The sequence below is a fragment of the Pinus tabuliformis genome, chromosome 3_2, assembly GCF_031772625.1.
Source record: "Pinus tabuliformis cultivar Carrire ecotype Pingquan chromosome 3_2, CPIR1, whole genome shotgun sequence".
NCBI lineage: Eukaryota > Viridiplantae > Streptophyta > Pinopsida > Pinales > Pinaceae > Pinus > Pinus tabuliformis.
Window position 1 is genome coordinate 660,773,683 of NC_142302.1, and position 26,162 is coordinate 660,799,844.

The window sequence follows — 26,162 nt, forward strand, 5'->3', positions numbered from 1 at the left end:
TAAATGATGAAAAATACATAAAAAAAATTCACAATTCCTGATCAATGGAGGATGAATAATGTAAAGGAAGAAGGCTTCAAAAATGATATACTGATCATAAACAACAAAACTACTGAATAGAGTTGAAAACAATGAAGAAAAAACCAAATTCTAGAGAGAGAAACAGTTTCATTCAATCCTTGCATCTGTCCTTAAGGGAAACAGGGATGCATCTCACCTGCAACACAAAGAAGGTGTGATGCATCCAAACTGCCAGTTAGAGATAGTGCGATGGACCAGGGAATGAAACTGAGCTTAGTTTTCACTCAAAATTTGCAGCTAAGTTCAGTGATTTAGGCTGAGCTATGATAGACAATAACAACAAAGTATAGGGGTATGATCTTATGAGGTTATTGAGCTACCACCAGGGCACTTAGGATGTTTGCAAGTCAGATGTTCAGTTCATAAACCAACCCAAATATTGACTGAAGCAGCATTGATTTACTTTGCAATTGTATAGCAAAAGCAGTTCAAAGGCTAGCTGGCTTAACTTCAGGCTCTGTCTATAGTTTATAAAGCAAACAACAACAACAAACAAACAAACTATTTGCTCCCCAATAGAGTCCCCATTTTGTTTCTGGGAAAACTAGTGTCTTTTCGATCTGCTAGTCCCACAAAGACGGGTAGCTATCTTAGAAACAAACAATTCAAAGTAACTTGTGTTTTCCTTTATGTATGATAGATAAGAGAGAAGCAGAGAGCACCAACCTTAATCTTTCGCTTGGCTCCTTGCTTGTTTCCTCTCTCCTTTGATAGAACTTGCCACTCCTCTCACTTGTCCCACTTTAAAGAACACCTATAGAGACAAAGCAAAAAAACACCATCAAAGCATAGAGATCTATAATACCATAAACAATGCAGAATCAAAAATACATTAACCATACAATTGCATTCACAAATACAAAATTCACAAGTACACAAGTATATGGAGGAAAACTCAAATAATTTTATTAATAGTAGAAGTAGAAGAGAGGATTACAACCCAACTGTCTGATCCAACATCATCCTCCCAGCATGAAAGCCCTCTTCACCTCATGGAAAGCAAGATCACCCAACTATACAATGTCTCAAAGAGAAACCAACAACACTTCCTTACAAATTACAAAATTCTAGCCTCTAGATCTCTCAGCTGAGGGATCCATTTATAGATATTTGTAGAGGGGTGAGTCAGCTTCTAGGTTTTTGATTAGTGTCATTTCACTAATAGTTCTTGGTTCCACTTGGAGATTTCATGATCTCTTACTCATCCCTGGGCGAATTCAGAGAGGCAAGTGTCATATGAGAAGTTTCTAGAAGATTCTCTGGGTTTCCACTTAGAAAACTATCTCTGCCATTTGTCTATGCTCACTCATCACACCCTACAGATGGCCTTTTCAGTATGCATTGCACCTCTTGTGTGTAGCACGTGAGACGCATCACACCTTGACCAAGGAGCAGTCTGTATGGTCTAGTTTTGACCAGTTCTGAGTGGTTTTTCAGGTGGAACTTCTAGGAAATGATGTAATCAATTGACCATGATCTTTTAGGGTGTGAAACAACACTTTTACAGGTTTAAGAGCCCTTGGTTTATCGACATATGTGATTGGGGTTGCAGTGCCCAAATATGTCTATAACAGGAAGGTTGAGGACCATGACCCATGGTACTGTGACTTTCAACCATGCGACTGTGCGATATGTGATAGCGTCGATCGGCAATCGCGAATCGGATCACAATGATACAAAGGGGCCATGCACCTTAGCAACATGCGACATGCGAATTGTCAAAATGTGATGGGCCGATACACCTATAGGTCGATGAAGCGCCAGTCGAAGATCATAGAACAGAGAGCACAACGGAAAGGCTTTGTGATGAGCGATTGCGATATGCGTGGACCTGAAAAGTTATAGAAGCGGGACTAATGATATTTGAGATCCAGCCTTAAGCATTTTGGTCGAGATTTTCATTGTATTGCTTTGTATTGGGTTTTTCAGTGTTATGCAATGAGATTGTGATTTGTGATGACAGGGATACACCTAAAGGAATTATGGATGCGGGACTAATAATCTTTGAGATCCGACTTAGTTTATTCAGTCGGGTTTTCAATGTATTTCAATGTTTTTCTGTGTATTTTTAAAATGTGTTCTATTTCGGGATTTAGTTTCGAAGAAAGGCCGGATGGTCGAGTTACCCATGCCCGTCGTTCCTTTCATTTGTAATCTGTTTCTAATATGAGAACAGTCTATTTCCATGCAAAAGGGAACTGTAGCTAGACAGGTAATAAAAACACAAATGACACAGAAGTAAACGGGGCTGAGGTTCTCGGAGGATTCTTAGATTGTCAATGGCAGCATGAGAGGGATTCTCGGTAAAGGCCATTGAGAGAGATTCTCAGCAAGGGCTCGAGAGGATAGCCACTAGAGGTTGGAGAGGTAGGGCTAGAGTGCTTAAATAGAGCAAAGTCACCAGAGGTTGGAGGCAACACCTAAATGCTTCAATGAAGTATCAAACAACAAAGAGATCGAAGGATCAAGCTGTTGCTAGTGTCTGTTGTGCAGAAGGCAGAAGAAGGAATTCCAGAGACAATGCAGAATTCTGATGGAGTCAGAGAAGCCAGAAGCTCAAGAAGCTCTGATACCACCTGATCTGAAATGGGGACCTAGGCTTCTTGTCATGCTTACAAGAACCTCTCCCACTCCAAAGCCTTTTATTTCCAAGATCTTGCTTATGATTGATAATTTGCAGAATTAAAAGAACTTGAAACAGGTGTATGTTTTTGTTTATCTTTAACTATTTATGTGCTTTGAGTTCTTTTGCTTAAATTGATATAAAATACATATAATAGTAAATAATGCAACACATAAGCAAACAATACATAACAAAAATTTAATATGGAGTTCACCGTGATATCTTGGGCTACGTCTCCTTGAGCTCTAATCAACTCAATTAGGCTCTTTGGGATTATGGCTTCAATTCTTTTACAAGTTTATCACTCAACTCCAATGGTTTACAACTGACCAATGGGCTTAGAATGCCATCTTACCCCTGGTTGTCCTTTATCTGTAGACAGATCTAGGCTTCTCTGGACTAATTCTTTCAGTCAGCACTCTGAGCTTCTTGAGCTTCTGGCTTCTCTTACTCCCTCAGAATTCTGCACTGTCTCTGGAATTCTGTCTTCCACCTTTTGCACAACAGACACCAGCAACATCTTGATCCTTCGATCTCTTTGATGTCTAATACTTCACTAAAGAATTTAGGCACTTCCTGCAACCTCTGGTGACTTCAGTCTATTTAAGAACTCTTCATTTGATTCACCTCCTCATGAAGGTAATAAAGGTGAAAAAGAGAGGTACAAATCTGATTTTAATCATATTCCTTTTGATTATGTTAAGCATGATAAATTTCCATATAAGCATGGAAAACGAATTGCACGTTCCTTTTGTGGTTTAGATAACCATAATGTTTCTAGATGTTGGAAGAGAATGGCCACATATAGGAAACTTTTGAAGGAACATAAGAAATAAGCTAAAGGTCCACTGGACAAGGGAAATCATGCTATCAAGAAGATGCACATGTGTTGCACTTACTGCCATAAGCAAGGACATATTGCTGAAAGGTGTTGGACTCTGAATCCAACAATGCTTCCACAAAACTTGAAGAAGGTGGAAAGAGAGAATGGCAGGAATGGAAAGAAAGATTCCATGATCGATGTGTTTTATGATGATTCACATGTTGATGTGTAGACAAAGGAAGCACCTTTGAAATGGATTGGTAAGAAATGGTTAGAGTTCTTATCCAATTAAAGTTGCATGTCTTTTGATTTAATGCATTTATTTGCTAATGAGATGCAAGTTGAAAGATGAATAAGTAGAGTATGCAAACTCACTTTATTGCAGCTAAATCATTTTCATTTCAGCTTCAAAAGTACAGTGTACTTAAGAGAAATGTGAAGGAATAAGTACATGCATAAGCATGATATGCATGAACACAGGGATGTTGATGTGTTCCTTGTATTTGAACATGTATGTATGAAGGGTTGATTACTTTGTTGCAAACATGCATGTAATGTAATGTTGACTTGGAAAAGGTTGATCTGGTCTCCAAGATGGAGATAATGATGAAGTGTTTCATCTTCGTGAAAGAATCTTTAAGATATTTTGTACATGCTTGACTTGAAGGGTCAATTGCTTGTAAAGATATGTTTTATTGGCTTGTTATCTAGTCAATCATTTGTAACTAGATGTAAAGACATGGAGGTGCTCATAAGATGTGAAATCTATTTCTTTTGTTGAAGCAAGAGTTTAGGCCATCTAGTTGTTGTCTGTAAATCTGTTGTTCTTGACAAATGTCAATAGAACATACTTGTAACAGGTACAAATGTAAATTTTTGTGAAGAAAATGTAACTTCACATTTGTTGAGCAACCTTGGATCAATGATCAAGGTAGAGAGGTTCAAGCTACCTACTGTAACCTTCTCAACAGGAGTTCTGCATGAAGTCAAGAAGGAAGACAATTCTTAACCAGAGGACAAGCACATCCAGGAAGGAAAGTGTTGACTATATTTGAGTTTTTGTTCAAAGGCACTAGCTACTCTCATCTACTGTACAGATTAGTCTATCAGTGTTTTGGGGTCCAAAAGATTTCTAATGGGGAGGAGTGATCAGAAAATGATCCTAGATGAATTTTACTCAAAAATCAAAGTCAAAGGATGCTCTTGGAAATAGTATCATTGCGTAGATTTCTTCATTCTGAATCCAACGCAATTTGAATGGACCAGAATGGACTCTGGATGAAGGAGTTATTGCAAAAAGAAGTTGGCCCAATGTCCCTTTAAAAGGAGGCATTTTCTTATTAAAAGGGAAAATATGTTTTATTGTAAAGTCCCCTAAAAAGTTATCGCATCGCAACCCTTTCATTGAAAAGGGCAGACTACAAGTCTTAAGGAGCAGCGACAAGTGATCACCGATATATCAGATTGAAGAAAGCCAGCAGAAGTGTTCCGAGCCTTGGCCTTACGGGAAGTGTGACAGCAATCAACGATTGTATGTGGACCGTTGGATCGGGTGTGTAGATCAACAGTCAGGGTAATATCGGTGATCAGGGATCGGGGAAGGTTGAGGACCATGACCTGTGGTATTGTGACTGTGGCCATGTGACTGTGCGATATGTGGTAGCGCTAATCAACGATCGGTGAATTGCATCACAACGATAGAAATGGGCCATGCACCTTAGCGACATGCGACATGCGACTTGCTGAAATGTGATGGGCTGATACGCCGATAAGCCGATGAAGCGCCGGTCGGAGATCAGAGATCAGAAAGCATAGCGGAAAGGCTTTGTGATAGCGATTGCGATATGCACAGACCCAAAAAGTTATAGAAGCGGGACTAATGATATTTGAGATCCGGCCTTAAGCATTTTGGTCGGGATTTTCATTGTATTGTTGTGTATTGGGTTTTTCATCGTTACGCAATGAGATTGTGATTTGCGATGACAGGGATGGACTCGAAGGAATTATGGATGTGGGACTAATAATCTTTGAGATACGGCTTAGTCTGTTCAGTTGGGTTTTTAATGTATTACCGCGTTTTTCTGTATTGTTAAAATTTGTTCTATTTCGGGATTTAGTTCCAGAGAAAGGCCAAACGGTCGAGTTACCCATGTCCGCTATTCCTTTCATTTGTAAACTATTTCTAATATGAGAACAATACGTTTCCACGCAAAAGGGAACTATAGCCAGACAGATTATAAAAATACAAATGACACACAAAAGTAAAGGGGGCTAAGGTTCTTGGAGGATTCTTAGATTCTCAGAGGCATCATGAGAGGGATTCTCTTCAAAGGCCATTGAGAGAGATTCTCAGCAGAGGCTCGAGAGGATAGCCACCAGAGGTTGGAGAGGCAGGGCTAGAGTGCTTAAACAGAGCGAAGTCACCAGAGGTTGGAGGCAGTGCCTAAATGCTTAAGTGAAGTATCAGACAGCAGTTAGATCGAAGGATCAAGTTGTTGTTGGTGTCTATTGTGCAGAAGGCAGAAGAAGGAATTCCAGAGATAGTGTGGAATTCTGAGGGAGTCAGAGAAGCCAGAAGCTCAAGAAGCTGAGAGCACTAACTGAAAGAATTAGTCCAAAGAAGCCTAGATCTGTCTACAGATAAAGGAAAACTAGGGGTAATATGGCATTCTAAGCCCATTGGTTAGTTCTAAAACATTGGATTTGAGTGATAAACTTGTAAAAGAATTCAAGCCATAATCCCAAAGAGCTTAATCGAGTTGATTAGAGCTCAAGGAGATGTAGCCCAAGATATCAGGGTGAACTCCATATTATATTTTCATTATGCATTGTTTGCTTATGTGTTGCTTTATTTATTGTTATATGTATTTTATATCAGTTTAAGCAAAAGAACTCAAAGCACATAAATAGTTAAAGACAAAAAAAATAATACACCTATTTCAAGTTATTTTAATTCCGCAAATTATCAATCATAAGCAAGATCTTGGAAATATAAAAGCTTTGGAGTGGGAGAGGTTCTTGTAAGAACGACAAGAAGCCGAGGTCCCCATTTCAGATCACCACCCCAGACTTTGTCATGTGTTTCAAAGAACAAAATGAATAGATACGGTGCCTTTTGTGTGAATTATACATGCATAATTTTTTCTTAAAAGATGACTTAAACAGTAATCCTAGCCCCTTCATAGGGGATATCCAATTTCAAGCTTTTCTTACCTTTGCCACTAATCAGATCAATTGGGCTATATCCCATAACACTTTTTGAATGACGGAATATGGCATAGACTTATGGGTTAGGGGAGAACCCACAAAACCCCTACACCTCTCTGTCCAACACAAACAGTTCATGAAACGAATGGGTGTTGTGGGTCAATTAGGACCACTCCACACAGACATCATACAGGCAGGGAAGGAATACTTTCAGGAAATCAAAGAAGAAGCTTTGTCTGCAGCTAGACAAAGATGGGAAGCCTCCAACAATAATGTCAAGAACAGGGAGCCATTTGGATTTAGAAATTTCAAAGCTGCCTCCACTCGCTTACACAAATAAAACAATATGGTCCTAAGCATGGGCCCTAATTGGATAATGTGTCGATACAGAAGTCCAATTATCTATTTTCCTCTAGATGGGTACCACAGTGATTATAACTTCCCAAATCATCGAGTGAACCAGGCTTTTGTAGTGCTCAAACAGAAAAGCGGTTTTCGGCAGTATAAGGAGGAAGTATATCCTGCTTATTCCTTACTAAATTACGCCTTAACCATCTTATTGCATGAGGAAATTCAAAAAGGTAAGCAGGGGAGTATGTTGGGATGAGGAAAAGGTATGTTTTCTCCTCGTAAATAGCTTAATTAAGAATTTGTCTTCACGTGTTTATCTTCATTTTATGAATAAAAGTAGAGGTCTAGACAATAGCAGAAGCTGGGTAAAATCGATTATTAAAAAATTAGATAAATCTGGGCATGGAAAACTAACTTTCACTATCTTTTTATGCAGAGACGTGGATTGGACAATTTTTGTTCAATTGACATAACAGCTGCAATCGGGAAAGGAAAAAAGACAACGTCTTGCGTATGGAATACAGCGGAAGACCAGGAGGGCCAATGTTATTCTATGATTAAATCAGATTGAGGGTTGTGAAATCCTCAGGATCCCTTGATCCTGAGGATTCACGTCTATCCACTTATTTTTCCAAAAGTTATATAAATTCGTGAGGCAAATTGAACAACTAGTTAGGAATTCACAGATTGTAACTATTCTTTTTGGATGTATAATACTTTCATCATGGTGATGTTGTAACTTTGTTATTGATTCTAACGAAGAAGACTGTGTTTCATCCATAATCGTATTATGAATATCTAATAGTGGGGACTTTTGAAGACATTGGGCCCAGACAATAGGAGATCTACTACTTCAATTGTGTTATAATTATTTTTGTTTATTCTTATAACTGTTTATTATTGTTAGTTTGTAAAGTTGGCACCATTCTAATTACTGTGAGGATTGATGACTCTAGTTTGAGTTTTTTGTTCAGACGAGATTATAGATTTAGCTGATTGTTACATATGCATGATACTCTTTATTGAATTGGTTATGTTAATTTCAGCATTAGATTGTTGTTCATTCTAAAGTAACATTATCACAAATTTCAAAGCTAGAGTTGATTTCTTTCCATGAGATGTTTATATGTTTATTTTATGTTCAATTGTTATAGCTTTCCTTCATGTTAAATGAATTAGTTTCAATACAAGTTAGATTACTGAGAGTGATTCTTTCTATTTGCATTATGTTCAGTTTCCTACAGAATAGATTAAGTAGACTTGAATATGTTTTATGGATTTCTTTCAGAATTGTTTGGATTGAATTTAGAGAAATAGACATTAGCAATTGCAACGATTTCAACTTCTTTCATTATGAGTTGACCTCTAAACTCACTGCATATGCATTTCTGGCACTCTTGAAATAAAAATACTTGCCTTGGGTTGATGTTTAATGTAGGTATTAAGATTGATTGTAATAAGACATCTTAGTGCAACAACACATTTGATATCTCACAAAGCTCATACACTTTCTATCACCAAATCCATGCATATATCATCTTATGTGTTCATTGTAGCCAAGGCATATCTTTGAGACCACCTATTTCAAAATTGTTTGTATTCCAGTTGGGGCTTCTATTCCAAATGGTGTGGGCTCTAATTGGGACTTCACATTGGGGAGACCCCTTTCCCTATTGTCATCTTCCATCACCATCAACACATCCCCTACATATCTTTTAAGCAAAGAAACATGAAAAACATCATGGATTTCCATTGATGGAGGAAAAGAAATCCTATATGCCACTAGCCTAACTCTTTCAAGGATTTCAAAGGGTCCACAATAGTGAGGTTCCAATTTGGCACATGGCCCAATATTCAAGGAACATTTCGTGGGCTTGATACACAAGTACACATTCTCTCCAACCTTAAACTCTTTGAATAATCTATGTCGATCCGCATAAATATTCTGTCTATCATCAGCTTCCTTCAAATTATTTTTGATACCCTGCATCTCTTACTCCATCTCTTTCAACATATTTGTTCTAATAAAATCACTACTCACTGGATCGCTCTAGATAATAGGATTATTACAAGTTTTCCCATATAGAGCCTCAAAATGACTCATCTTCAAGGATTCCTGATACCCATTATTATAAGAAAAATCCACTAGTGGAAGATACTTCTCCCACTTCCTTTGTTAATGCATGAATACATTCTCAACATATCCATAAGGATCTTGTTAATCATCTCTATCTACCCATCTGTTTGTAGATGATAAGATGTACTAAAGGCTAGTTTTGTCCCCAATCCTGTAAAAAATTCCTTCCAAAACTTGGAAGTGAAATTAGAATATCTATCTTAATCCTCTTGGGAACTCCATGCAACCTCATTATCTCATTAATGAAGTTTTGAGCCACTTCACTAGTGAAATTAGTAGACTTTACTGTAATGAAGTGAGCTACCTTGATCAACTTGTTAACCATAACCATGATGAGTCATGATGCCTTGAATTCCTTGGTAATATTGTAATGAAATCCATGGAAATGACCTTTCATTTCCATTATGGAATTGTAATAGGTTGCAATAAAAATATTGGATGTTTGCATTCAACTTTTACCTGTTGACAATACAAGCACTTAGCAACAAACTCGTCCACATCTTTCTTCAAATTAGGCCAATAGTAGAACTTATTAATAGTTTTTAAAGTCTTATAGTATCTTGGATGGCCTGAATATGGATTGACATGAAACTCTCTCAAAATAAGCTTCTTCAATTAACTATTATCACGCACATAAATCCTTCTCCTGAATCTAACCAAGACATCTACTGTGAGGTGATACTCCTCATCCTTATTACCCTCACCTTGCTATTTCAATGTCTACTTCAACTGACAGTACCTCTTATCACAATGTCCTGCATGTAAGATCCACTCTTTCAAATTTATCTTATAAGAGCTTACAACTAAAGTTTGATTCACCTGTACTATCCTACAAAGTGTATCTGTAACCCAATACTCTTTTCCTTTGAAATACTTGATTTCAAAGTTAAATTCATTGAGAGTATCCAACCATCTAGATTTTGTTGCATTCAAGTTCGGTTTTTTAAACAAGTACCTTAGTTCAATATGATAACTCATCAAAATGAACTTCTTACTAAGGCGATATTGCTTCCACAACTTCAATGCATGAATGATAGATTCCTACTCAAGATCATGAGTCAAATAATTTTTCTCATGCTCATTCTACTTCCGAGATTTATAACAAACCACCTTCCCTTCTTGCATCATGACTCCAACAAGTCCTTCCTTGTAGGCATTTGTACAAACCAAATATCCTTATTAGTATCTATTATCCTCAAAACTGGAGCATTGGTAAGCAACTGCTTCAACTAATCAAAGCTAGTTACACACTCATCAGTCCATTGAAACTTCTTTTCTTTCCACTACAAATATGTAATAGGATAGCCAATCTTGGAGAATTTCCTGATGAACCTCCTGTAATAACCTGATAGTCCCATGAATGATCACCTCATTCACATTCTTTGGATTTGGCCACTCTATGATAGCCTTAACATTTTCTGGATCCATTGTTATACCCTCCTTGGAAACAACATGTCCCAAGTAATGAATTTGAGACTAAAAGAAACTACACTTGCTAAGCTTGGTATACAACTTATGATCTCTCAACCATATTAATATTGTTGTTCGGTGCTCTACACGCTCTTCCTCATTCTTTGAATATACCAATAGATCATCAACAAAGACTATCACAAACTTATCTGCATAAGGGCACAACACAATGTTCATCAAACACATGAAGGTGGTTGGAGAATTGGTAAGACCAAAAGTGACCACCACAAACTCATAGTGCCCATACCTTGTATGAAATGAAATCTTATATATTCTTCTTTTATTCACATATGATGATATCTTTATCTAAAATCAATCATTGAAAATACCGCAACTCCCTTTAGCTAATAAAAAAAATCATTAATCTAAGGTAATGGATACTTGTTATTGATATTCACCTTGTTTAAATACATGTAATCAATGAACAACCTAAGAGTACCATCCTTCTTCTTTATAAAAAACATTGGTGCTCCCTAAGGAGATACACTTGGCTTTATGTATCCCTTATCAAGCATCTCTTTAAGCTACAACTTTAGTTCCACCAACTCAAGAGTACTCATCCTATACGGTGTCTTAGATGTTGTTGTTGCTCATAGTATCAACTCAATAGATAAATCCACCTCCCTATGAGGGGGTAGCTCTGGGATCTATACACCCTAAAACTACTATAAGATATGACACGTCCTTAAGACTTCACCGTCCTCATCATCCAACCCTTTGTCGCTAGAAATATGTACTACAAAAAATAAACATCCTTTTCTATGAATATCCGTAGCTTACATGGCTATAACCATCCTCACTGGTGTAGGCTTTTGCTTTCCATGTGAGGCTCTCTCTTCTCCATCCTCATCCAAGAACTCAATGTCCTTTTCATAGCAACCTACCTTGTTCCTATGAATAAACAACCAATCCATGCCCAATATCTTGTTATATGCACCCAAAGGAAGAAAATTCAAGTTTTTCGTTGTAGGCATGCCATTAATCTCAAATTCACAAGAATTCACTCAATGATTAACTCTTCTCTTGGTCCATGTAGCCAACTACACCAACCAAGATTCTGCACGCACCTCCTTGATCAAATGGCACTAATCCACCAGCTCAGGACTAACATAGCTATAATTTGGTTGTAGACCAATAAAAATGTAAAAAAATTGATCACAAAGCTTACCATCCATCTCGATGATGGATGCCTAGTGATATACCAATCTATTTTTAAGTGTTGCATAGATCTAAGGAATTCTCTGAGCGACATCCCCAAATATCTACCTCTTGTGCATTGTAGATATGAGGCCTGACACCTTGATATAATGGACAATCCTTCTTGTGATGGTATTTACAACAAATTGAACACCTCAATGGTTCTATACCACTGCCTTTATTTTCCTACTCCACAAGCTAAGACCCATGTCCTTTCTAAGTTACATTGAACTTCTTATGAGGAGATATATTTTCCTTCTCTCTTGCATCCTAAGATCCTCCTCTGTTAGGTCCCTATAATACTAGTGATTCCCCAATTACTATTGTTGTTGTATCCCTTATTGTTATTTTTTTGCCCCTATTGTCCCCATATTGTTATTATTGTTCCCCATAGAATCCCTCTATTGTTATTTTTGTTCCTTTATATTAATTTTAGGTCGGCTTGGTTACATTGTTACCCCTTAGAATCCTATATATAGAAAGGAGGTTTTGTCATTTGAATCATCCAAAAATTGTTCATTTATGTAATGTAAAGGAGGTTTCCCCCTCGAAGAGGCTAAATTATAAGGCGTTGATCTATCTTTTCTATCTTTTTGTGAGCTGGTTTCATAACATTTGGTATCAGAGCTTTGGATTCTAGGGTTTTGCTGCTCCAAAAGGATCATTGTGGAATGTTCACTATAATTTTTTTTCTGTGATGTTTCAGAAGCTAAATAAAAAACTATTTGAATTTCAGATCCTATCTCACTATATTTTCAAAGATATAATCTGAGGAAGTTAGGGTTTTTGCAGACCCCCAAATTACATTCCAAATAGGTCACCCTGGGAAAATCGTCATAACTTTTGCTCTAAACATCAGATTGAATTTTCGTAAGAAGTTACAGAAAGAGGATAGGCTGTAGTATTTTTTTGGTATCATTTTTAGAACATAAGGTTGAAACAGTGACCCGTGGCATGTCATACAAGTTCACTCTACTGAACGAGTCTATACTCAGGTCATCATGGGAGATTTGGCATAAATCTTCCTTGGAGAATCCAATCTTGATCAGACTTGCAGGGTTAGAAATATTACTTAGAGGGTTACCACATGAAGAAACTTCAGACCTGGGAGATCCAAAATTACAGAGTTACATCAGATTCAATATCAAGCTCCTACAAAGTGAAAAAAGGTGTGTAGTTTTTTTTATTTATTTTTGCATAAGCTTGGTTTGAAAAATTAGTTTGAAGGAATTCAAAGGGCATAGTGAAGCATTATTATTGGTAATTGATGACCTGAAGAAAGAAAATGGAAATGCCTAGTAAGCAACCTAAAATCTCTAGCATGACTCATGAAGAAGAGGAAGAAATGCAACATGATATATCAAAATTACGAGACCAAGTGCAACAAATTTCACTCGCACAAAAAGTAACAGAAAATAATATGGATGGTTTAAAGAAAGACGTAGAAGCTAATATGGATGGTTTAAAGAAAGACGTAGAAGCTAATATGGATGGTTTAAAGAAAGGCGTAGAAGCTGAGATGAATGACGTGGAAGCTAGGATGGACGGCGTAGAAGCTGAGATGAATGACGTGGAAGCTAGGATGGACGGCGTGGAAGCTAAGATGGACGGCGTGAAAGCTAAGATGGACAACATGGAAGCTAAGATGGATGGTGTGGAAGCTAAGATGGATGATTTAAAGAAAGGCATGGAAGATTTGTAGACAAATTTGAAGACAAATTTGACAAAGTTTCTACAAGAAATTCTTACTAATGCAAAAGGGTAGTAAAGGAAACTCGTGATGAGAACAAAATAAATGTTAATCATGACTTCATAGACTCTAACGTTGGATCGAAGAATGACCATGTTCCCAAGATCGATATGAGGAAGTTTGATGGTAAGGATCCCAAAACATGGATACTACAAATGGAGCAATTTTTCAATCTCTATAATGTGAAAATCACACAAAAGGTATGCATTGAACCTTTATATTTGGAACCAAATCAGTTTGTATGGTATCAATGGCTTTGCTCTCATAAACAAATTGTCACTTGGGCTATTTTTACGGATGAAATGATAACACATTATGAGGATACAAAAAGCAACACTTTAGCCAATTGATAAATCTAAAACAAAAGGGTTCAATGATGGAGCACATTGAGGACTTCCAAAAATTGAATATAAGGGTAAAAGATATTCCAGAGGAGCATAGGATTGATGTGTTCATAGGGACTTTAAAAGATAACATCCAACATGAGGTTCGACTTTAGGAACTAGATTGATTGGAGAAGCCATTTAGGTTGGCAAGAAAAATGGAAAGAAAAATTATGGAAAAAAGGAAGCCTACCACTCACAATCACAAAGATGGAAGTGTTACTACCCCTAGCCATCCACAACCTTCAAGGCTGACACCACAAAAATTGGAAGAAAAAAGAGCAAAATGGCTTTGTTACAGTTGTGATAGCAAACACAATAAAGGTCATAAGTGTGCCGAGAAGAAATTATTTTACATATATTGTGAAGAGGAGGAAGAAAAGGAACAAGAAACGTCAAAAGAAGAGGATATACACTAGGAACAAACCCTTGAAAAAGAAGAAATGAATCCAACCATATCTTGTAATGCATTGGCTAGAATTACCGCTCCTCAAACTATCAAGATAGAAGGGCATATCAAGAAGAAAAAGGTAATAGTGTTGATTGATTTGGAAAGTACCCATAATTTTATTCATTGTAAGATAGCCAAGGAATTGAATTGCTTCCTATATCTAGCACCAGAGTGTCAAGTGATGGTTGCAAGTGGAGGAACCATAAATTTCTTAGGAAAGTGCCATAATATCAAGCTATCCATAGGAGAATATGTATTGAATAGCCCAATTCTTTCCATTCCAATGCGTAGTGCTGATGTTGTGCTAGGAGTCCAATGGCTACAATCCTTGGGTATAATAGCTTTTAATTTTCAATAACTTTTCATGAAATTCTCTTCAAAAGGAAAGGAATTTGAATTAAGGGGTATCGCAGGGAAACCAGCAAAGATAATCAGCTCTAACGAAATGAAAAAGCTTCTAAAGAAAGAACAATGAGGCATACCTACACAATTATGTTCACTAGAGGTTCCCACATCAAAATCATCCATTTCTCCAGATCTCCAAAAAGTCTTAGACAATCATTTCAAGGTATTTGAGACTCCCAAATGCCTCCCACCTATTCATGATCATGATCATGCTATTAATTTGATTCCAGGAAGTGTTCCTCCAAACATTAGGCCTTACAGATATCCCTATGTCCAAAAGAGTGAAATTCAACGTATGGTTGCAGAAATGCTAGAGGCTAGTATAATTCAACCTAGTCAAAGTTCTTTCTCTACTCCAGTAGTATTGGTTCACAAGAAGGATGGATCATGGCACATGTGTCCAGATTATTGGAAGCTCAATGAGCTCACTATTAAAGATAAATTTCCCATTCCTATCATTGATGAATTATTGAATGAATTGCATGGATCAATTTACTTCACCAAGTTGTATCTTCGTTCAAGATATCATCAAATCAGAATGAAGACTGAAGACATTCCAAAAAAAGCATTTAGAACTCATGAGGGCCATTATGAATTTTTGGTCATGCCTTTTGGCCTTACTAATGCACCTTCTACGTTTCAAGGTTTGCTGAATTCCATTTTCAAACCCTTCCTTAGAAAATTTGTGTTTGTATTTTTTGATGATATACTAATCTACAGCAAGCCTTGGAAGCATCAAGTCCAACATGTTGATGTGGTTTTCAAACTATTAGAGGAGAAACAATTATATGCAAAAATCTCCAAATGCTTCTTTGGAGCACAAGAGGTGGAATATCTGGGTCATATTATATCTCGTGAAGGTGTTAAGGTAGACCCTAGAAAAATTAAAACCATTAAGGAATGGAAAATCCCCACATCCATAAAACATCTATGATGATTTCTCGGGTTGATAGGGTATTATCACAAGTTTGTTAAGAATTATGGGAGAATAGCAGCACCTCTAACAACATTATTGAAGAAAGATGCATTTTCTTGGACTCCAAAAGAAACGAAGGCCTTTGAACATCTTAAAGAGGAAATGTGCCAAGCACCTGTCTTAGCTACACCGGACTTCACAAAGACCTTTATTGTGGAATGTAATGCCTCGAGAAATGGAATTGGTGTTGTTTTAATGCAAGAAGAAAGACCCATTGTTTTTGAAAGTCTTCCAATCAAAGGAAAGTATTTACACAAAGCTATTTATGAGAAGGAAATGTTGGCAATACTACATGCACTTAGGAAATTGCGACCCTACCTAATGGGAAGACACTTCAAGGTAAAAACAGATCATGATAGTGTTAAATACTTTTTAGAACAAAGATTATCTTTAGAAGAGCAACAAAAATGGGTCACAAATATGTTGGGTTATGACTTTGAAATCTTCTACAAAAAAATGAAGAAAAATGTTGTGGCAGGTGCACTCTCAAAAAAGGATGAGGATGTGGAAGAATTTCTTTGCACCATTTCTATTATCCAGCCAGATTGGATAAACAAAGCAAGGGATGAATGGAAGAATGATGAGGAAGTGTGGGCACTCATTCAAAAGATACAACAAGATCCCAGTACATCTGATACATTTAGCTGGAAAAATGATTTGTTATGGTACAAGGATCGGTTATACCTATGTAAGAATTCCCAACTCAAGTAAAAGATTCTCATGGAATTGCACACCTCTCCCTTAGGAGGGCACTCAGGATTTCTAAAAACCTACCACAGGGTTAAGAAGGATTTTTTTTGGGATGGCCTTAAATCGGATATTCAAAAGTTTGTGGCAGAATGTTTGGTTTTCCAACAAAATAAAGTTGAAACAATTAAGACCCCAGGACTATTACAACCTTTATCCATTCCAAGCCAATGTTGGGAGGAGGTTTCAATGGATTTTATCACAGGTTTACCCAAGTTCAAAGGAAAGAGTTTTATCATGGTGGTAGTTGAAAGACTTACCAAGTATGCACACTTTTGTGCATTATCTCATCCATTTAAAGTGAGTACAGTTTCTACTGCATTTATGGAAACAATTTAAAAGCTACATGGAAACCCAAAGATTATTGTAAGTGACAGAGATCCCATTTTCAATGGAAATTTTTGGATAGAATTATTTTCTTGTCTTGGTACTCAGTTAGCTCATAGCTCATCTTATCATCCTCAATCTAATGGGCAAACTGAGATAGAAAACAAATGTTTGGAAGGATATCTTCGCTGCTTTGTATCTAATAAACAGACATAATGGGTCAAATGGTTGCCTCTAGCTGAATGGTGGTATAACACTTCCTTCCATACTACAACAAAAATGACCCCATTTATGGCACTTTATGGATATCATCCACCAGGAATCACACCATATTTAAGAGAAAATTCTAAGGTTCATGCAGTGGAAGATCACATCGAACATCAATAACAAGTTCTCCAACTCTTAAAGGATAACCTCAGCTTGGCGTAGAATAGAATGAAACAATAGGCAGATCAACATCACAACAATAGAAGTTTCAATGTATGTGATTGGGTATTCCTACGGTTAAAACCATATAAACAAATGTCCCTCAACCGAACTAAGAAGGATAATAAATTATCACCAAAGTATTATGGTCTGTAAAAGGTGTTACAAAAGATAGGTACTATGGCATACAAATTGGAGCTTCCTGCAACTTCCTTAGTGCACCCAATTTTCCATGTTTCATGCTTAAAGAAGGTTATAGGTGACAATATTCCAGTTCAAACAATATTGTCAAAACTTGATGAGGAAGGAAAAACCATATTGGAACCTGAAGCAGTCAAAGAAACAAGAACTTGACAACTACGAAATCGATCAGTTTTAGAGTATCTCATCAAGTTGAAGAACTTACCCGTTGAAGATTCCACATGGGAGGAAGAGAATTTTATACAAAAGCACCTAGAACTACTCAAGAACCGAGGACAACACTTTTTTGAAGGAGAGGGGCATGTTAGGTCCCTATAATACTAGTGATTCCCCCATTACTATTGTCGTTGTATCCCTTATTATTATTGTTGTGCCCTTATTTTCCCCATATTATTATTATTGTGCCCCATAGAATCCCTCTATTGTTATTTTTTTGCCTTTATATTATTATGGTTAGGTTGGCTTGGTTATATTGTGACCCCTTAGACTCCTATATATAGAAAGGAGATTTTTTCATTTGAATCATCCAACAATTGTTCATTTATGTAATGTAAAGGAGGTTGCCCCCTCGTAGAGGCTGAATTATAAGGCGTTGATCTATCTTTTCTATCTTTTTGTGAGCTGGTTTCATAACATCCTCACTTCTTGAGCCATCTTTCTTTATTCTTATTGCTACCCTTCGAGTCATGCTTGAACTCAGGCTTGCACTTTGATTGTTCATAGAAATGCTTCAACATTTTGATGGCTTTTTCTAGAAATATGGTTGTATATTCTTCATCTAACATAGAACCCATCCCGAGATCATATAATTCCTTGGCATTTCCATCATAATACCTCTCAGATGAGTACTTATTCCTTAAGATCCTCTTAAATTCTTCCCAGGTTAGCTTCTCTTCCCGAATTCCCCTGACATTCTTAACATCTTCCCACCAGATATTTTCTTTTCTTTTGAGACTAAAAGTAGCTATCTTGTCTTTTATATTCTCTGAGTAATCATGTTGTCTAAAATTTTTTCTCATTCCAAGAAGCAATGATTTTTCATCTTCTGATTTGGTCATATCATAGTCAAAAGTAGGAGGCTTGGATTTCTTGAATTTCTCTAGAAAATACTCCTTCTCACTCATCCTATGATGATGTTGGTGGTGATGGCAATGGTGTATCCTACAAGTAGAGATATGATAAAGTCCAGGCACAGTAGCCCTGTTCTTTGGTATAGTCAAGGATTTTCCACTCTTCAATGTATCATCATAGTCCATCTTGTACTTTTTATAAGGTCAGCTTCCATCTGCCCCATTTGTATTTTCTTCCTGTCTATCTCGATGTCTAGTCCCTAATTGTCCAAATCTGAAAGACTTTGAAGGATAATTGCATTAACCTCAACCTGTTTTTCTTCAGTGTTACAGATCCATTTGGACACATCACTCCCATCATCCATATTAGTGTTTTAGGGTTCATCAAACCCTAATTTCAGTGGCTACCTTCCCTAAACAAGTCAACCCTTGGAATGCCTCCTTCCCTGATAGTTTCATGGCTTGAAGACATCCTGAAATGACTCCTAGAGGGACTAACGTAGGTAGGCCCATGCAAGGGTGCTCTACAGAGCACTTAGGCTCACTTTGACCTGTGTTGGGCGAGATTGAGCGAAATTAACATAGGATTCTCAGAATATTCTTATCTTTTGGAGCCTTCTAGAGGATTCCCACACTTATCATGGATGAGGAATGAGTTAAGTAACCTCCTATCCTCTCATCCCTTCCTCCCCAGAAACTAACTCTAAGTTTGGAAGGCCATTCAATACCCTCATTTATGACAAAACCTCCTCCATCTTACTATAAATTGAGCACTCATCTAAGCGATCAAGGGATAGACTTTGATGATTGTAAGGAGATAATTTTAGTTTGAGAATTGAGACTATTGTAAGTGTTGTTATGTTGCTGAATTGTCATGCTTATGATGTGGTGTGGATCGAACCAAAGCTAGAAGAGTGACTTTGAATCAGGCTTCATGGTTGTAATTCTTCCTTCTATTCAATAAAGTATTTACACATTTTTCCATATGCTTATCTTGATATGTGATGCTTATATGTGTGAATGTATCTGATTCCATTTATTTGTAATCAATAGATCTTTTGCTTTGATCGGTTCTTTGTCTTCTGTTGATTTTTACAGGTACTTATCAAGTGTGTTAAGTACGGGAAGGAATGCCAAGATCGATACAAAGGAGACAAGAGGAAAGTGAAAGTACAAGTAGTTCCTCTATTCTCTTTGTCTTATCTATTGTTTATAGAGAAAGATTAAAGTGCTTTAAATTGTTGTTCTAGATATGGCTACTTATCTAGGGAATTAGTATTTATCTATAGATACCAAATTCTCCAAAACAAATTGGCGACTCCGCTAGGGAACGATTCTCATTTCAAGTAGCTTATCCACATCCTAGGACACTCTAGCAGACCTTGCTTCCTTTCATTGATTGTATTTCAGCCTTGTTGAAGTGTTATTTGGTTTAAAAATTGAGGATAAATGACTCTTGAGTGTCCTCTCAGGAATCAGCACAGGCTTTGTCAGGGGTGTTATAGACATTTTTGTGCCTTACAGCTCTAAGCATGAAATGTCCATAAACCAAGGGATCCTAAGTCCCTAAAAGTGTTGTTCCAACCCCTAAAGGAACAAGGTCAACAAATTACAGCTTCTCCCAGAAGTTCTCCACCAGAAACTGCTCAGAATAAGTCAAATCAGGATCATTTCAGCTGCTCCACTAGCCAAGTGCGTTGTAGAGCACCTAAATACACTAGCTAGGTGCGTTGCAATGCACCTAAATGCACTACCAGGGTGCGTTGAGCGGGAAATGACAAATGGCAGTGTCATTCCGCGAGGTGGAAAGACAATGGAAGCTTCCAGAATCTTCTCCTATGACACTTGCCTCACTGAGTTCGACCAAGGATGAGTAAGAGGCTTTCAGTCTCCAAGTGGAAGCAAGAACTGACAGAGAGAAGCCACTAATCAAATCACAAGCTGACTCATCCTCCTTGCATACATCTATATATGGATCCCTCATCCCAGAGATCCAGAGGCTGGAATTTTGCACATTGTAAGGAATTGCTATTGGTTTTGAGACAAATATCAGACTATTGGGTGATTTATGCTTTGTTGGAGGTGAAGAGGGGCTTCTTTGCTGGGAGGTTGATGCTGGGTCAGGAACCATCGGTTGTAACTCCTCCTGGATCTTCTTGTATATCAATAAAACTATTTGAGTGTTTCCTCCATGCTTTTGTATCATTGATGCTTGATGTATTTGTATGGTTAACTTGAATCTGATCCTAAGTTATTTATGAATATAAATCCATGTCTTTGTATAGTTTTCTTCTTCTGTGATCTTACAGGTACTTGGTGAAGCTGGGCAAGTAAGAGAGCAGGTAGCTGGAAGCTGTCAAAGAAGAGAGGGATTGAATCAAAGGATAAGCGCAAGACACAGGTCGGTCCTTTCTATTCCTCTTTGTTTATAGTTCATAAAGGAAATACAAAAGTAGTTTTCTCTGTTTGTTTCTAAGGCAGCTGTCACACCTTAGTGGGATAGAGCAGTTCTAAATAGACACTTTTCCCTATAACAAAATGGCGACTCCGCTGGGGATGAGTTAGTTTGTTTGTTTATCTTCTTTGTTGTCTTTTTCATAAACTTACAGACGGAGTCTGAAGCTGTGCCAGGTAGATTTCGAACTGCATTTGCATAAAAGCCACTTCAGTCGATCTCCGGGATCTGTTTATGATTTAAACAACTGATTTACAAACTCTCTTACTGCCCCTGTGATAGCTCTTAGATCCTCCTTAGATCTACCCCTGATTGTGCATTACTGATTGCTTTTACTCGGCCAAAAACCAAAGATTAAACTGCAAACCGTGACCCAGAACCCGGATATAATTCTCGTTTCTGCCCCAGCGCAGGCACTATGAAGAGATTCTGAATTTCAACGCAGTTCCCGAGAGGGCAACCTGTGCTGCAATCCAGTTTCTCTGTGTTACAGGTGTGCTGATCAAACTAGCCTTATGCAGCTGAGGTTCTTGTGCTTCATTCTTTCCAGTTTTGTCTTTGAATTTTGCAGCCTGTGATCAGTATATGACTGTTTCAAACCCCTTTTCCTTACTGATATTCCACCTCATTTGTACAAAAGAACTATAGATGTTTTTGTGTGTTTGTTGAGTCGTTTACAGTTTTCCATTGCAAAAGTATAATAGTCGTACTGTCATCCTTTGATTTAGATCTGTCGCAAGTGTAGATTTCGATCATAGGAGAAAGTTTACTTGCTGTTGATGGTCGATTATACCTTTACTATTGCCTTTGGTTTGAATTTGTGACTTTCTAGTGTCAAAACGAGTATTTATTTCCAAATCATAAAGTGTCATAATCATCTCTACCTTTTGATTTCGAAAAGAAGCTTATTTGTGTTTGTCGCTTGAAAGCAAATTCAGATTTGTACATCAACTTTCTTTTTAGCATCAATACTAAGAAAGTGAAAAACAAATACATGCATGTGCATTTGCATATTGACAGTCTATTTGGCTTGATTTAGGAAAGTGCATTTACAGTGTGCTCTTTGCTCTTTGTGAAAAGATTGTGTCTTTCTTTTCCCTTAGTAGCTAGGATTTTCATTGCTGAAAAGAGATAAAAGTTTGTTTATCATCTTTAGACTGCATTTTAGGAATTACATCTACATCTCGTGGTGAACCCAAAAGGCAAACTTCATAAGAAAGATCAACTTAAAATAATTCAATGAATCTAACAATGCTTTGGAACTTAACGCACAAAATTTAGAGGTCTAGGCTAGAGACGTATTCCGACGTCGTAAAGCCTGGTAACTATTGTCCTCATTGATGGCTGGGTGATTCCTCCACTTTGAGACGATAAGTGCCAGTACGGACTTGTGCTCCCATGTACCATCGAGTATATATTGGGAGACCCCTATAGGCTTAAATCCTTTATCCATAGGAAGCCGTGTCTGCCACCCTATCGATCGCAATGCACTGAACACAGCATTCGAGAAGATTGACTGCCGTACCGTAAAAAGTATTCTGCAGTTTTACGATTGGTTTGGTACTCCCTCTACCTAGATCTCCAGAGCAGTCCCTTTCGTTCCTTTTCAGACTCTTTAATGGAAAAGGTCCATCTGAGCACTTGTCACTTCAGGCTCATTAAAAATCGAAGGAGACTAGAGTCATCTTTTGTTTTTTCTCGACTCTTAAAAACTGAAAAAACAAGTTGTGTCAAAGCGTCTAAAAATTTATTTTAAACGGAATATTCATTACCCTTTCCTACGTTGATCTTGGGTTGAGAAAATGGAGTCTACCAACCAAGGAATTCCCCTTGGAGGAAATCCTAGTCCCTTCTCCTCTTGGGGAGATGTTGGTGCACCCCATATGGCCACATTGTCGCTTCCAGGACTGACAATTGGTTTGCCTGTATGGCTCTTCTCAACCTCTGTCGTTCAGAACACCACTATTCCTGAACAATCGAATCAGCAATTAGACGAGTCCAGAGTTGCCCACCAACCTTCTACTTCCTCTAATTCTTCCTCTCCTCCTTCCTCTTCACTTGATAGGGCTGGTAAAGCCAAAAGTCAAGTTCCTAAGGAGAAGAAGGAAAAGAAGAAGAAAGAAAAGAAGAAGAAGGAGCCAAAAGCGAATGGGGGCAAACGAGTGTCGTCTAACGAAAATCCACACACTACACCGACCAGGCCTAAATCGCCATGTGTCATTTGCAAAGGCGACCACTTTCACAGAGATTGTCCTTGCATCCCTCAGATACTAAGGGACTGGTCTCCTTGTTTGCACAACCCGGTGTCGTCAACCTCTGATAATCATGTTGAAAACGCACCGTCGACTAGTGAAAGTGAAGCCCCAGGACAAAAAGGAAAATATAGATTTCCTTGTAAACTATGTGAAGGCAATCATGCCATCCACCGTTGTCCCTTCTTAGACGAAGCTAAAAGAGTTTTGGATGATCGTCTGGTTTCACCGTTACGACTTCCTTCCTGGATATAAAAAACTCTTGCCGAGTCCGTCACTAGTCAAAAATCCGGCTAGCCCGCTCAATTGGTCGGCCAAAGCATCTATCATTGAGGATGAACCATCTGAATCCATACCAGAAAAAAGTCAAAAGGTCGAGGCGGCAGTTGGCCTGGTCTTGCCTTCAGAGGTTCCATCTTCAGATGATACAATCACTGAAGAGAACAAGGATGACACCATCCAAATTCTTTTCATAAGCACAGACTCTAACGAACATGGGGGCAATCTACCTGTTCCTTTACCGCAGGAAGGAAGTTCGTCAGAGTCGTACCCGGCCGTCTATTCGGTCCCACCTCCAAGCAACCTAGTTGTCTCCTTCGACTGGAATCAACTAGGCAGACCCCGTTAACCAGCAAGCATACCATTCCGAATTATCGAAGAATGGTCATGGCTGGTACCATCATAGATGAGGGGGCTTCTGTGAGTATCCTTTCCTCGACTGCTTGGAAAGCGCTTGGTTGCCATCGCTTTTGCCTGAGATGAGAAATCTGACAGTCTTTGATAAAGGAACCAGTCGACCTTTAGGGATCCTTCCCGATGTGCCCATAACATTGAGAGGGAAAACCGTTCACGTGAACGTAATGGTAGTTCAAGGGCCACTAGATTACAATCTACTCCTTGGACGAGACTGTATTTATTGCATGGGAGCCATTGTCTCCTCACTCTTTAGAGTAATGTGTTTTCCGCACGAAGGAAGAGTGGTCAAGCTCGTGGACCAGCTTTCATTTCCCGGATCACGCATAGCAAATAGTCATATACCATCCCTAAATGGTCTTTTCACGCAAGAAATGTCTCAACTTCCAGTCCGTCCTCCCTATGAGTGCGAGTAATTCGAAGGGAAATAACTGAAACCCAGGGGGCATGCATCCTGGTCTGTTTTGGCAGGAAAACTTTGGGTATAGGGTAGGTTTCCGCGGGAGAATATGCCTAGTCTGTACCCCCGTCTGTGATTGGAAGAGGGGGTTATTCTAGTACATGATTCTCTTGTCAAAGTTATGTGAGTTAGCGAGCGCCGCCACTCACCTTTGTTTATCTTGGTAGACATCGCCGAAGAAATGTTTTATTTGCGCCGTGAATAGAGCAATATTTGGGTGACCTGTAAGAGGTAGGCCTCTCTCGGTAAAACAAGTGTTTTGGCGGATAGAAGTAGAGGTAACCTTGAAACTCTGTTTTATACCTGGGGGCATGCAAACCTTTTGGCATGCAAGTGAAGAGCGACTACTTATTTTTTAAATTTTTAGGACCTCCAACCCTTTAAACTCGTAGGATTAGTCGTTTCCTAACTTGCATAAAGAAAGGATGTGGGGCAAAAATCTAAAAGTTGCCAATTTTATATGAGACATTCTTATCATATGACTGGATTAATCGAGCAGTGTTTACCGCGAGGTTCAAGCTCGTTAAAAAATAAACCCGGATCGAGCAGTGTTTACTGCGAGGTTCAAGCTCGTTAAAAAATAAACCCAGACCGAGCAAATGTTTCCACCCGCGTTTAAACTCGTTAAAAAATGAACTATTCCCCGGTAAATAACCACCGTGAATGTAGTACTTCGGCCATTAAAGCCTTGGTCGTGTTTGCACCGTCACCTCCATTTGATTGTTTACCCATTTTGAGGAACAGCTGCGAAGAGTGATTTCACTAGCCATCCTTGTGACACTGCCGTGATTGGAAAATTCCAAACCTTAGCTGGAATCAGCTGCTACCCGTTTTATCACTCGTTCCTCAAAAGATGAGTCTCCTTTAAGCTCTTTAAAACTGACTCGTAAAATATGAAAAGATTGCCGAGTTTTGGCCTCCCAGCTCGTTAAAGCAACAGAAAGTGCTATCCCTCCTCTAGAATTTAATCTTTTTGGACCTGAGGGATTATTGCACAAAAAGATCGAGCGCTTGTTTTGTTCGGCTCGTTAAAGCTAATCGAAAATTCATCCCTTCTATATTGTTTTATACTTTTTCGAACTTAAGGGATTAGATGACGAAAAAGGAATTTTGGAGTTACCTTTACGTATCTTTTCAGACTCTCTAAAAATGAAAAGGACCGAGTTATCTTTGTCGTTAAACTCGTTAAAAAGACTAATAGCGACAAACTTGTCTTTAGATGAGAACGAGTTTCACTATCGCTAGGCTCGTTAAAACATAGCGATGGGTTTGCCCGAAGGGCAAATTATAGAACAAGCATATGTTATCCTCCTCAATCTTGACAAAAATAAAGAGGTACTGGTCAGCAATGACTGGGGAAAAATTGGGAAGAAAACTCAAAGAATCTTTATTGGTAGCAAGTCGCTCTTGAACATGACACTTCCACTCCGTGCCCGAGTCGGGTTGGGTTGTTTCATTCACCGGTCACATCGCCATGGTCACGCCATACCATCCACATTTGGGGTAATGCTACCAATCCATCACAACAGTGTCGCCGACATGTTCAAGAGAAGTCATCCAGAGAGTCCACCTGTGTCCCGCCCACTACCATACATTATACTCCATTCTTTCATGACCGCCACCCTGAACCATATATCATCAGATTGTTTTCACCTCCATCAAAATCATTTGCTCCGT